Consider the following 11237-nt stretch of genomic DNA (forward strand, 5'->3'; position numbering starts at 1 on the left):
CTGTGTGACACCTCCGTGTGTAATTGCTCAAGGTCGTTGTCAAGGCTATTAAATGGGCACGGGCGTGTGATCTACTCGTGTAAATCGTACTTTGACCTTGCCAAAGGGACAGGGCCGTGTGGTCTGCCCGTGTGAGGAATTCCAGACCGTGTTGATTTCGTACGTTGGCCTATTTTCTCCATTTTTGGCCTGTTTCTCGTTCCTTTCACTCTCCTATGCTCACCTAAGTATAAAACATGAAATTAAGGCATTAGGAGCATCGAATTCACCAAATTTAAGGAAAAATCATTCGTAAAATGTGCTAAGCATGAGATAGAAATATGTATAAATTATAGTTTATCACCATTATAAATACTTGAGTTGTTTTATTTTTTCCCTTTCCTGAAAAATTTTTAACAGAACAATTCACCCTCTTTTGGTGTATTTCAATCTCAACAGGTCTCAACGCACACACAAGGTTGGTGGTAGATGCTTATGTGAATGGTGCTCTCTTGTTGAAGTCTTATTGATAAACCGTAATTCATACATATTTCTATCCCATGCTTAGCACATTTTATGGATGTTTTTTCCTTAAAATTGGTGAATTCGATGTAACAACCCAATTTAGAGCCTAGTTGGAACAGTGGTCTCGGGACCACAAATTCAAAGTTAAAAAATTACTTTTTATTATTTTTATGAGGTTATGGTATGATTATATAAGTGTATGTAAATTTTGGTAAGTTAATTTTAGCGATTTCTAGTCCAATTTCGAAAAATGACTAAATCGCATAAAAGACAAAAGTTACATTTTAGTGCCCAAATGTGTTAAATAGCTAGAGAATCAAAACTGGGGGCTTTTAAAGGGTAATTACACCCTTTTTAATAGTGTTAGCCGGCCATGGAGTGAGGGGAGACAAAATTGTCAAAGTTAAGTGAGGCTTGGGTCACCAATTTTGACTAGTTTCATTTTTAATAAAAGAAAAAGAAAGAGAAGGAAAGAGCTATCATCATTTCTCCCTTCTTAGCTGAAAATATCAGCAAATATTTGAGGTTTAAGAGATTGAAATTTCAGCAACTTGAAGCACTCATAAGTAAGTGATTTTGATAGTTTCTCTTAATGATTTTTGTATTTTTAAGACCCTTGAAGCATGAGCTTTCAAATGAGGGTGATATCTTACAAAATAGTCAAGAGTTTAGGATTTTTCCATGGATGTATTTGGGATATATGCTAAGTTTTTTATGGAAGAATATGATTCCTTGTTGTGTTATAAACAACTTTTGTGAAAAATGTTAGCATGAAATCACCTAAAGGGACTATTTTGCATAAGTTACAAAATAGGTGGTTAGTGTGTGGAATAGTGAGAATTTGGGATTACTCTAGTAGAAAAAAGATTTATCTAGGCTTGAAATATGAAGAAATTCGATAAAAATAGATTTTTAAGCATAGGGGTAAAATGGTCATTTTGCCAAAGCCTAGGGGCAAAATAGTCATTTTACCAAAGTTGTGAATTTATGAATGCCTAATTGTGTTTAGTGACTAAATGGATGCACATTGTTATTATAGATCAAGATTTGCCAAAATCAAGCCTAGACTAGGGCAAAGCCAAGCAATCTGAATAAGCCGACTAGTCAAGAACTTTTTGTAAACCGAGGTAAGTTGTATGTAAATAATACAACAACACTGTCAATACTTGTATTCACATTGTCATTGAATTGGTATTGTAAGAATTGTTAAGTTATAATTGAGAATGCCTTCTAATAATTCAGATAGTAGAAACATCCCTTTGAAACTGTAGGATATGAACTGGATATTCGTGCCAAGACATTGGGTGATTTGTGCGCCAGTGTAAGACATGTCTAGGACATGCTTCGGCCACATTATAAGAGCCAATGTAAGACCATGTTTGGGACATGCCATCAGCATCCAGATGGGGGCTAGTGTAAGACATGTCTGGGACATGCTTCAGCCATATTATGAGTGCCAGTGTAAGACATGTCTGGGACATGCAATGGCCTCGACAGAGATAGCCAGTGTAAGACGTGTCTGGGACACGCATCGGCTAAGAGTTGTGCTAGAGTAAGACATGTCTGGGACATGCATCAGTAGGCATATATGAGAGCCAGTGTAAAACCATGTCTGGGACATGGCATCGGCAATTTATCCCATATTGAAGGTTCATAAAATATCCAGTAGTATTCTAAACGGTTCAATGGTGAAAGTTATAGTTTAATTTTGATAAAGAAAAGATGATCATGTTGTGAATGTTACAGGTACCTATATGATAAGCATGTGTAACGAGCTTAATTTAGAAAATGAGACTCGAGTAGACGATAATGAGTAAGTTAAGTTATGTTTAACTTTGAGCTATAAGCATGATGGTAAAGGGTGAGATTGTTGTTGTATACTTAGTTATATGCAACTTACTAAGCTTTATGCTTACTCTTTTTTCCTTTCCCTGTTCTTTCAGTATCGCCAAGCTAGCTTAAGGATCCCATAAAGTTAGAGATATCGATCACACTATTAGCCGCAGCACTCAGTATAGTTTGATTTATATTTTTGAAGGTGGCATGTATAGGTCTAGACTAGGATGTTGTATTAAGAGAATTATTCATGTATTTTTGGCTTAAGTCAAAGACCCTTCACATTGTATCAAGCCTAGAATAATGGCTATTATTCATTTTGATGAATGCATGTAATGTTCTTTCTATGGATGAATTGGTATCCATTGTGATGAAATTTGTATATTTACATGATCTTGTGTAGGTTGTGCAAAATGGGTGACAAAATGGCTTGGGAAATAGCCTAGTTTGTCCACACGGGTAAGACACATGGGCGTGTGTCTAGGCCGTGTGTGACACACGGCTCATGCCCATAGGTGTGTGTTATGGTCGTGCATCCTCTGCACTTAAAACTTTAAAGTCATTTTAGTACACGGGCAGGCCACACAGGCGTGTGCCCTGGCCGTGTCATAAAGTCAGTATGCATGTTAGTAGTACACAAACAAGAGACACAGCCATGTGTCTTGACCGTAGGAAGGACACAGTTATAGGACACGGGCGTGTTCTTGGGCCGTGTGGTTTTGACAGAATGCCCAGGTTTTCAGACACGGGTTTGGGACATGGGCATGTACCTAGCACATGGTCGTGTGTTCTATACCCACACGGCCATGTGGAGCCTTGATGCATGAAATTTTCTAAGTTTTTCATGAGTTATCGGTTGGGTTCTGAACCACCCCGAATGTATGTTTTGAGCCTCGTAAGCCTGTATATGAGACAGATTGTTTGTGAAAAGAGAAACTTTCAAATTGTTCGAGATTTCATGGCCCAGTTTTATACAATTGGTTGAGTTTAAGCTAGGTAACACCACGAACCCTATCTTAGCGTTGGATACGGGTGAGGGGTGTTACAATTCGATGCTCCTAATGCCTTAATTTCATGTTTTATACTTAAGTGAGTATAGGAGAGTGAAAGGAACGAGAAACGGGCCAAAAACGGAGAAAATGAACCAACGTACGAAATCAACACGGCCTGAACTTCCTCACACGGGCAGACCACACGGCTGTGTCCCTTTGGCAAGGTCAAACATGATTTACACGGGTAGATCACACGCCCGTGCCTATTTAATAGCCTTGACCACATCCTTAACCAATCACACACGGGCGTGTCACACGGGCGTGTCCCTGCCGAGCCCAAGTTTAGTCCAATTTGGAAAAGGCCAATTTTGAGGGCTCTTAGGCATTCCAAAGCCTATTTAGACACTTGAGGAAGCACTTAGACAGGGGGACGCAAAGGAAGAAGCAAAGAATTGTTCAAGGAAAGCCGATCAATCCATCTTAGAAGTCGGATTCACCATCAAGACTGAAGATCTCCCTTCAAATTCCCTCTGGAGTTTTAGGTTTTCTTATGTTTTGTTATTTTTATTCTTTTGAGATGTTTTCTTTCATTAGTATGAACTAAAACCCCTAAATACCTAAGGGGAATGAAACCTAAGACAGACCTTGTTATTATTATCTGAATTGTATGATAAATATTTGACTTGTTCTTAATTATGTGTTCTTAATTCTTGTTTTGATATTCCAGGATATTGATTCAAGTTAAAGCTCTTATTCAGAGGAGGAATAGACCCTGTCTAAGAGTAAATTTGTCATAATTAAGCAGAGTTGGTTGCGCCTAGAGATAGGGTGACAAAATTTTGTCGGATTAGGGTGAAACCTAATAAAGGGATCCATAGCTCGAGTTAATGCAACCCTAGGACGTTAATTAGAAAGAGATTTCAATTATTCAATCTAGGGTTAAATGTTGTTAGTCTCGAGAGAGATAATAATATAACTTAGGGATCTCTACGGAACAAGTTGGATGAATAAATCGTCTGATTCAGAGTCAAATAACAAGTGAAGTCTAGGTGGATTTTTCCTTAGGTTTTTTCTCAATCAATTAAGTTTTTCAAAAAGTATTTTCCCCAAATTTCTTGTTCTGTGATTTCTTAGTTTAATTAATTAATTAGATAAACAAAAACCTTTTTATTTTTTTAGGCTAGATAATAAAAAGAAAGTTGATACTAGTACTTTTAGTTCCTTTGGGTTTGATAATCTGATCTTGCTAAAGCTATACTACTGTTCGATAGGTACACTTGCCTTCATCGTGATAATAGTTAGTTTCAAGAACAATTCATTATAAATATTTAAAACCTGTCACGAATATCACGTATCAAGTTTTTGGCGCCATTGCCGGGGAACTAAGATATTAGGAACACTCAATTTTTATTACTTTAGCCATTTATTTTTACTGCAATTTAAATTTTATTCTAATTTTTATTACTAATTCTTCTTTTTCCCTTTTTCTGGCAGGTTCTTAAGTTTATGACTAGAAGAAACCCATCAGGACCATTACTTTTTGATAGTGAGATCAATCGCACAGTTCGCAGAAATCAAAGAGAAACAATGCGAAGCTTAAGATACACAGAGAACGAGGAAGAGGACGATATTCAAACCACAACCAAAGAGATGGCTGAAAATCAGGAAAACCTAATACCTCCTGCGATTACTGTTAATCTAGTAAATTAGAATCCTGCTCCACGCACTATGTATGATTATGGTAAACCTAACTTAACAGGAACTGAGGCAAGTATAGTTAGACCTGCTATTGCTGCAAATAAGTTTGAACTGAAACCTAACACAATTCAAATGATACAACAGTTTGTTTAGTTTGATGATTTACAGGACGAGGATCCCAACGCTCACTTGGCAAATTTCCTAGAATTTTGCGATACCTTTAAAATTAATGGCGTTTCTGATGGCGCCATCGACCTTCGGTTGTTTCCCTTTTCGTTAAGGAATAAGGCTAAACAATGGTTGAATTTGTTACCATAGGGGTCAATCACTACTTCAGAACAAATGATCGAAAAGTTTTTATTAAAATATTTTTCACCAGCTAAAATGGCTAAACTGTGTAATGATATCTCTTATTTTGTGCAGATGGATTTATAGACACTCTACGATGCATGGAAGAGATACAAGGACCTTTCGCAAAGATGTCCTCACCATGGGTTACCACTCTAGCTACAGGTTCAAACTTTTCATAATGGCCTGAAGCCTTCGACTCGACAAATGGTTGATGCAGCTACTGGCGGAACCATCAATAATAAAAAACCTGAAGATGCCTATGAATTTATAGAGGAGATGTCACTCAATAACTATTAGTGGTAAGTCATGAGGACAAAGCCAACGAAAACAACCAGTGTTTATAACGTCAATTCAGTCACCATGCTCTCTAATCAGGTAGAAATCTTGAATAAGGAAATTGATGGTTTTATTAGTTCTTCACAGGTTCACCCAGTAATGCAGTGCGAAGCAAATGGAGGTGGATCGAGCAGTTCAGAATACCCACCTTATGGCCACCACATGGAGAACGATCAGTTAAATTGCATGGGTAATAATCTTCAATCTCAAAACAAGCCTTATAGCAATACTTACAATGCAGGTTGGAGGAATCACCCAAATTTTCATGGGGAGGCCAAGGAAATCAGAAACCACCACCCCCTCCAGGCTTTTAGCAACCACCATACCAGCAGGAGAAAAAGTCAAACCTTGAGGAGATGCTAACCAAATTCATCTTGGCGTCAAAGACTCATTTTTAGAATACCGAGACGACACTCAAAAATCAACAAGTATCAATCCAGAGGCTCAAAACTCAGATTGGATAGCTTGCCAAGTTGATTTTTGAACGACCACAAGGTAGTCTACCAAGCAACACTGAATCTAACCCAAGGAAGCAACTCAATGTAATTGCCATTCAAGATGAGGAAGGGTTAAGGGCAAAACTAAGGCCAGAACCGGTGGTAAGTGAAGGTAAGAATGAGGTAGGCCAAAATAAACAAAAATTGGCAAGTTTCATAGATGCCTTATAAAGAAACCAAAATAAACAATTTGGTAAATTCCTTAAACTTTTAAAGAAACTACATATTAACCTACCGTTTATTGAAGCACTTTCATAGATGCCGAACGCAGTCAAATTTTTAAGGGAGCTTCTAGCAAATAAACGAAAGTTAGATGAATGGTCACATGTGGAGCTAAACGTGGTTTGCTCAGCCAGTCTTCAGAATAAACTACCCAACAAACTAAAAGATCTAGGGTATTTTACGATTCCTTATTTAATTGGTAGTTTAGATTTTAATAATGTGTTGGCTGATCTAGGGGCTAGTATCAATGTTATGCCTTACAAATTGTTTAAGCAACTAGGTCTAGGGAAACCCAAACAAACTAGGATGAGCATTCCATTAGCAGATAAAACTGTCAGATTTCTTAGGGGTATCATTGAAGATGTACTCGTTAAAATTGACAAATTTATATTCCCAGTTGATTTTGTTGTTTAAGACATAGAAGAGAACAGTAATGTTCCTTTAATTTTGGGAAGGCCCTTTCTAGCAACTACTAGAACAATTATTGGCATTGGCACAGGTGAACTAACACTTCGTGTAAGAGACGAGACAATCAACCTTCAAGCTCGCAACCCGAACAACACATCGAAAATTTAAGGTGATTGTACAAATTGTTCTACTAAAACTGATCATACAGTGCAACCTATTTTACAAGACACACATGAGCCATGTTCAATCCACAATAAAGAATGTACCCGTAAAGAATGAAGGTTACAAATCTAAGAGTTAGATGAATGGCTGACATTTAAACCGAGAAAACACGATAAACCAAAACTATGCCAGAACAAGCTCAATGTCTCACCAAATCAACTTAAGGTTGGAGATAAAGTTTCATTAGATGCCACAGATCCTCATATTGACACTGCCAAACCGAATGAAAAAATTCCTCTTACGGTACTTAGCATTTTCCCATTTGGTACAGTCAAGGTAAGTCATCCTAAATTTGGCACCTTTAATACAGTCGAGGTAAGTCATCCCAAATTCGACACCTTTAAGGTAAACAATACCTAGCTAAAAGCTTATTTTGATAGGATTCATAGCAGGAATGAGGAGTATAAACTCCTCAAACCACCATAACCATTCACTAGAGAGGTAAGTCGAGCTTAGACTATAAATAAGCACTTCTCAGGAGGCAACCCGAGCACTAACAATATTAATTCCTTTAAATTTTAGTTTTAACATCTAACATACTAACCGACTCATGAAACGCAGGCTTTCTAAAGCACACACGGCCAGGCACACGGGTGTGCCTTAGGCCATGTGAAAACAGGGCGAAATTTTCCCCAACACAGGATGCGATAAGTCGCCACGGTCGTGCGTAAGGATCATGGGCGAATCTACCAAAATAGCATGCCCATGTCGTAGAACCATGGTTGAACCTGAGAAAACAGCACAGGCATTCGCCACGCCCGTGTCTAGAACTCGTGGTCGAACCTGTCAGATTAACACGGGCGTGGGCCTAAATACATGGGCGTGGGAGAAGCGAACGAAGACAGGCACGGCCGTGTGCACCGATACAACCAAAGAACACGGCAGTGGGCCAAATTTCAGACGCGCCCAAATTCAAAATTCGCGAATCACACGGGCAAAAATTGGGGAACACGGACGTGTCCCCTGGCCGTGTGTCCCAAAATCTATAAATACCCTTCACTATTCATCATCTTCTTCACCCAAAATCCCTAACCCTAGTCGCTGCAAGTCCACACGGCATTTACTTTTTTCTCTCTATTTTCTTCATCCCTTTTACTAATTTTATGATTCTTATGGTTTTATTTGGCAGATTTTTTTATTTATATTCATAGTTCTCACCATATTCATGCTCATAGTTCTCACCATATTCATGCTCATACATTTATTCTTTGCCACTTTAGTCAATGCTTTCTGATACATTCATTCTTTTCGTGTGTTCCCATAAGAGTCTAGTTCAGTCATTTTATGTTGAAAATAATCATGCTTTTATTATGTCAATTGCTATATAAACTTCTATCATTTAGATTAAACTGCTGAGTATTGTTGGTTGGACTGGTTAGTTTGACTATATTCATGTTTACTTCTTGAGTTAATTAGTTTTGCTATATTCTTTTTTCTTCTTCCAGGTATACCATGTCAAGCTCACGTGGCAAGAAAATTGTCGTTCCCTCTTCAAAAAAGTGGAAAGGGGCGTCTTCCTCGGGCCCTACCGCGGAAATTCACCACCCATACATCCAATTTTCACCCGGCAATCAGGAGGAACTATTCCAAATCTTACGGGCCTAACCTTTTAGTGTAGGCCACTACATTGACTGGACAGCACTTGAACAAGTCCACTTGGCTGACGATGTACGAACACTCTAGACAACCGATCCATGGGACCTCTTCTTTGCGATCATCGAGCCAACGTACCTTAAGCTCACACTCGAACTTTGCTCGACATTCCATGTTCAAGACATCATGACCAACTTTGATGATCCTGGAATAGTCTAGTTTCGTCTCAACGGTTTAGCCCACCAGTTGAGTGTGCCCGAGTTCGATATAGCTTTGGGCCTGTACACAGAGGAGTTCATGGATGAGAACGACCTCGACACTCTCTGTCACCACATCCACTACTCTCCCTCGAAATGCTGGTATGCTTTGGTCCCCGGTTCAGCCACCTATGACCCGAGCCGCTCCAAGGCATCAGCTCTCTCCCCCTCCTTGAGGTACTTACACTCCATCTTGGCACACACTTTGACAAGACATCGAGAGAGTACCAGCGTCGTCAACACTCACGACACCTACTTTCTATAGAGCATGGCGAACAGGCATGTACTCGACCTCGCCTACTTTATTGCCCTCACCATTCGCCACCAAACGGAGTAACATCGGAGGGGGGTCATCTCCATTGGCCCCTACGTGACTCGACTGGCACGGCACTTCGGGCTCCTCAACACAGCAGCCCAATCATCCTCCCTTACAGGCATCTCGAGAATGCTTAGTATGAGGATGATCGAGAAGTGCCGAGGAACCCACCCTCCTTAGTATCGCCTCGCCCAATCAGCCAAGGAAGGAGACCCTGAGGACATTACTGATGATGTCCCTCCACGTCATGAGGACCCACCATCTCAGCCACCACCACCCTCTCGTCCAGTTCATGCGGCGGCTTTATACGCTGGCATCTCTGAGCGCCTTACCCGATTCAAGCAACAGTGTTTTCAGTGCTTCGATAACATTGATGCTACTTTACAGCAGATTTGTCAATACTTCCACATCTCATCGCCACCCCCACCTCACGAATCACCTAGCGATGAAGATGTTTAAAAATTTTTATTTATTATTTTATGTTTTTATTTTTATTCTATTTTAAGACTACTTTTTATTTTTTATTTAAGCTTATTTCTATTAGATTTTATAATTTTTATTTTACAATTATCAATTTCGGCTGTTCCATTACGAGTAATTATGCTTTCTTATACTTCCTAAAAAGTTCCTAATTTTGTCACTGTTATAAAGAGCTCCTCAAGCTCGTCATCGCATAGGAACTAAAAACTCCACCGGGAAAGGTTCTCCATGACTACCATGTTTTACTCGACCACGACCATAGCTACCACCAGATATAATATTCTTTTGGCGCAAGACTTATAAACTAATGAACCTCTAACACCACCGGGTATTCTCCTCCACTCTCATGCCGATTATTCTCCAAAACTCCAATTCAAGGAATTTATTCATCATTCAGGAAGTTTCACTTCTCTCCCTATCATATGATTATAAATCTATCTTTTTCAATATATCTACCTTTTTACATTGAGGGCAATGTACATCTTAAGTGTGGGGGGTCTTTTATATCAGAAAAATCCCTGAATTTTTTTTTATTCTCATGCGATCTTCTCATATCATTATTAGAATGAATTCCAATTAGTCTATAATGTTTATTGATATATCTTGAATTAAAACATAGGCATTTATGCATTGATTGTTTAAACTTTAAGACATTAGGGAATCAAGCATGATAAGTTAATTGTTGAAGAATTAAAAACTTTTAGGTTGTTTCCCCAATTTTAGGTATTATTTTGAGTTGGAATTTACAAGTTTAAACATAAAAAAGCCATAATTTTGTGAGATCTTGAGCCTTTAGAGCATCTATTATTTCTTTCATGCTCACTTTCATTATGAGTGCGTAAGTATTGAATTGTTATTCTAGAACTTGCTTGATTATGCATGTCAAGACCACACCATTTGATTTGATATGTCAAAATGATAAAGGCACTTAGGTTTAACCCACTCACTCCATAAAAAGCCTACCTTCACAATTAACCCTTAGTGAACTCCCTTGAGCCTAACAACCCATTCATTGATTTACCCTCAATATTAACCCATAACTCATTATTGTTGAAATCCCCTAAATTAATTTGATCCCTATTTTTGTCGAGATTTGTGTTGGAATAGTTGCTTAGCTATGTTTTATTTTATTTTGTAATTTGACCTGTTCTTAAATATATATGTATACATATTAGTAGTAGTGATCTTCTGAGCTAAAGAAGTTAAATTCCATATTCTGAGAAAAAGCTCTGTTGTACGCAATTGATGACTAGTCATTTTCTAGTTAGGCAATTTTTCATTTTAATCTCGATTCTAACCCTTTCTTTCAGCTTATGACCACACCCTCTAACCAAAGCCACATTACAACCCTCTAAAGACCTTTTGATTGATTTTTCATCTCAATTTATAGTGGTGGAGATTTGATTTTCATGCAAGCCTATGGTAATGACTTTTCATTATTGACTATTGAGTGCTTCATTTATTGTACTAAAACACGTCGAGTGATTTGAGTGAATCTTTAGTGAGGTTGTGAAACTCTGTGATA

At 38.4% G+C, this 11237-nt stretch overlaps 1 non-coding gene across 1 annotated transcript; it reads right to left on the minus strand.

Annotated features, from left to right (window-relative positions):
* Positions 1-5420: 5420 nt before the first annotated feature.
* Positions 5421-5527, minus strand: LOC121231691 (small nucleolar RNA R71). Its single transcript, XR_005929747.1, has one exon. It is a non-coding gene; the product is annotated as a small nucleolar RNA R71 (small nucleolar RNA).
* Between the last annotated feature and the right edge of the window lie 5710 nt (positions 5528-11237).

The sequence above is a fragment of the Gossypium hirsutum genome, chromosome A06 (genome assembly GCF_007990345.1).
Source record: "Gossypium hirsutum isolate 1008001.06 chromosome A06, Gossypium_hirsutum_v2.1, whole genome shotgun sequence".
NCBI lineage: Eukaryota > Viridiplantae > Streptophyta > Magnoliopsida > Malvales > Malvaceae > Gossypium > Gossypium hirsutum.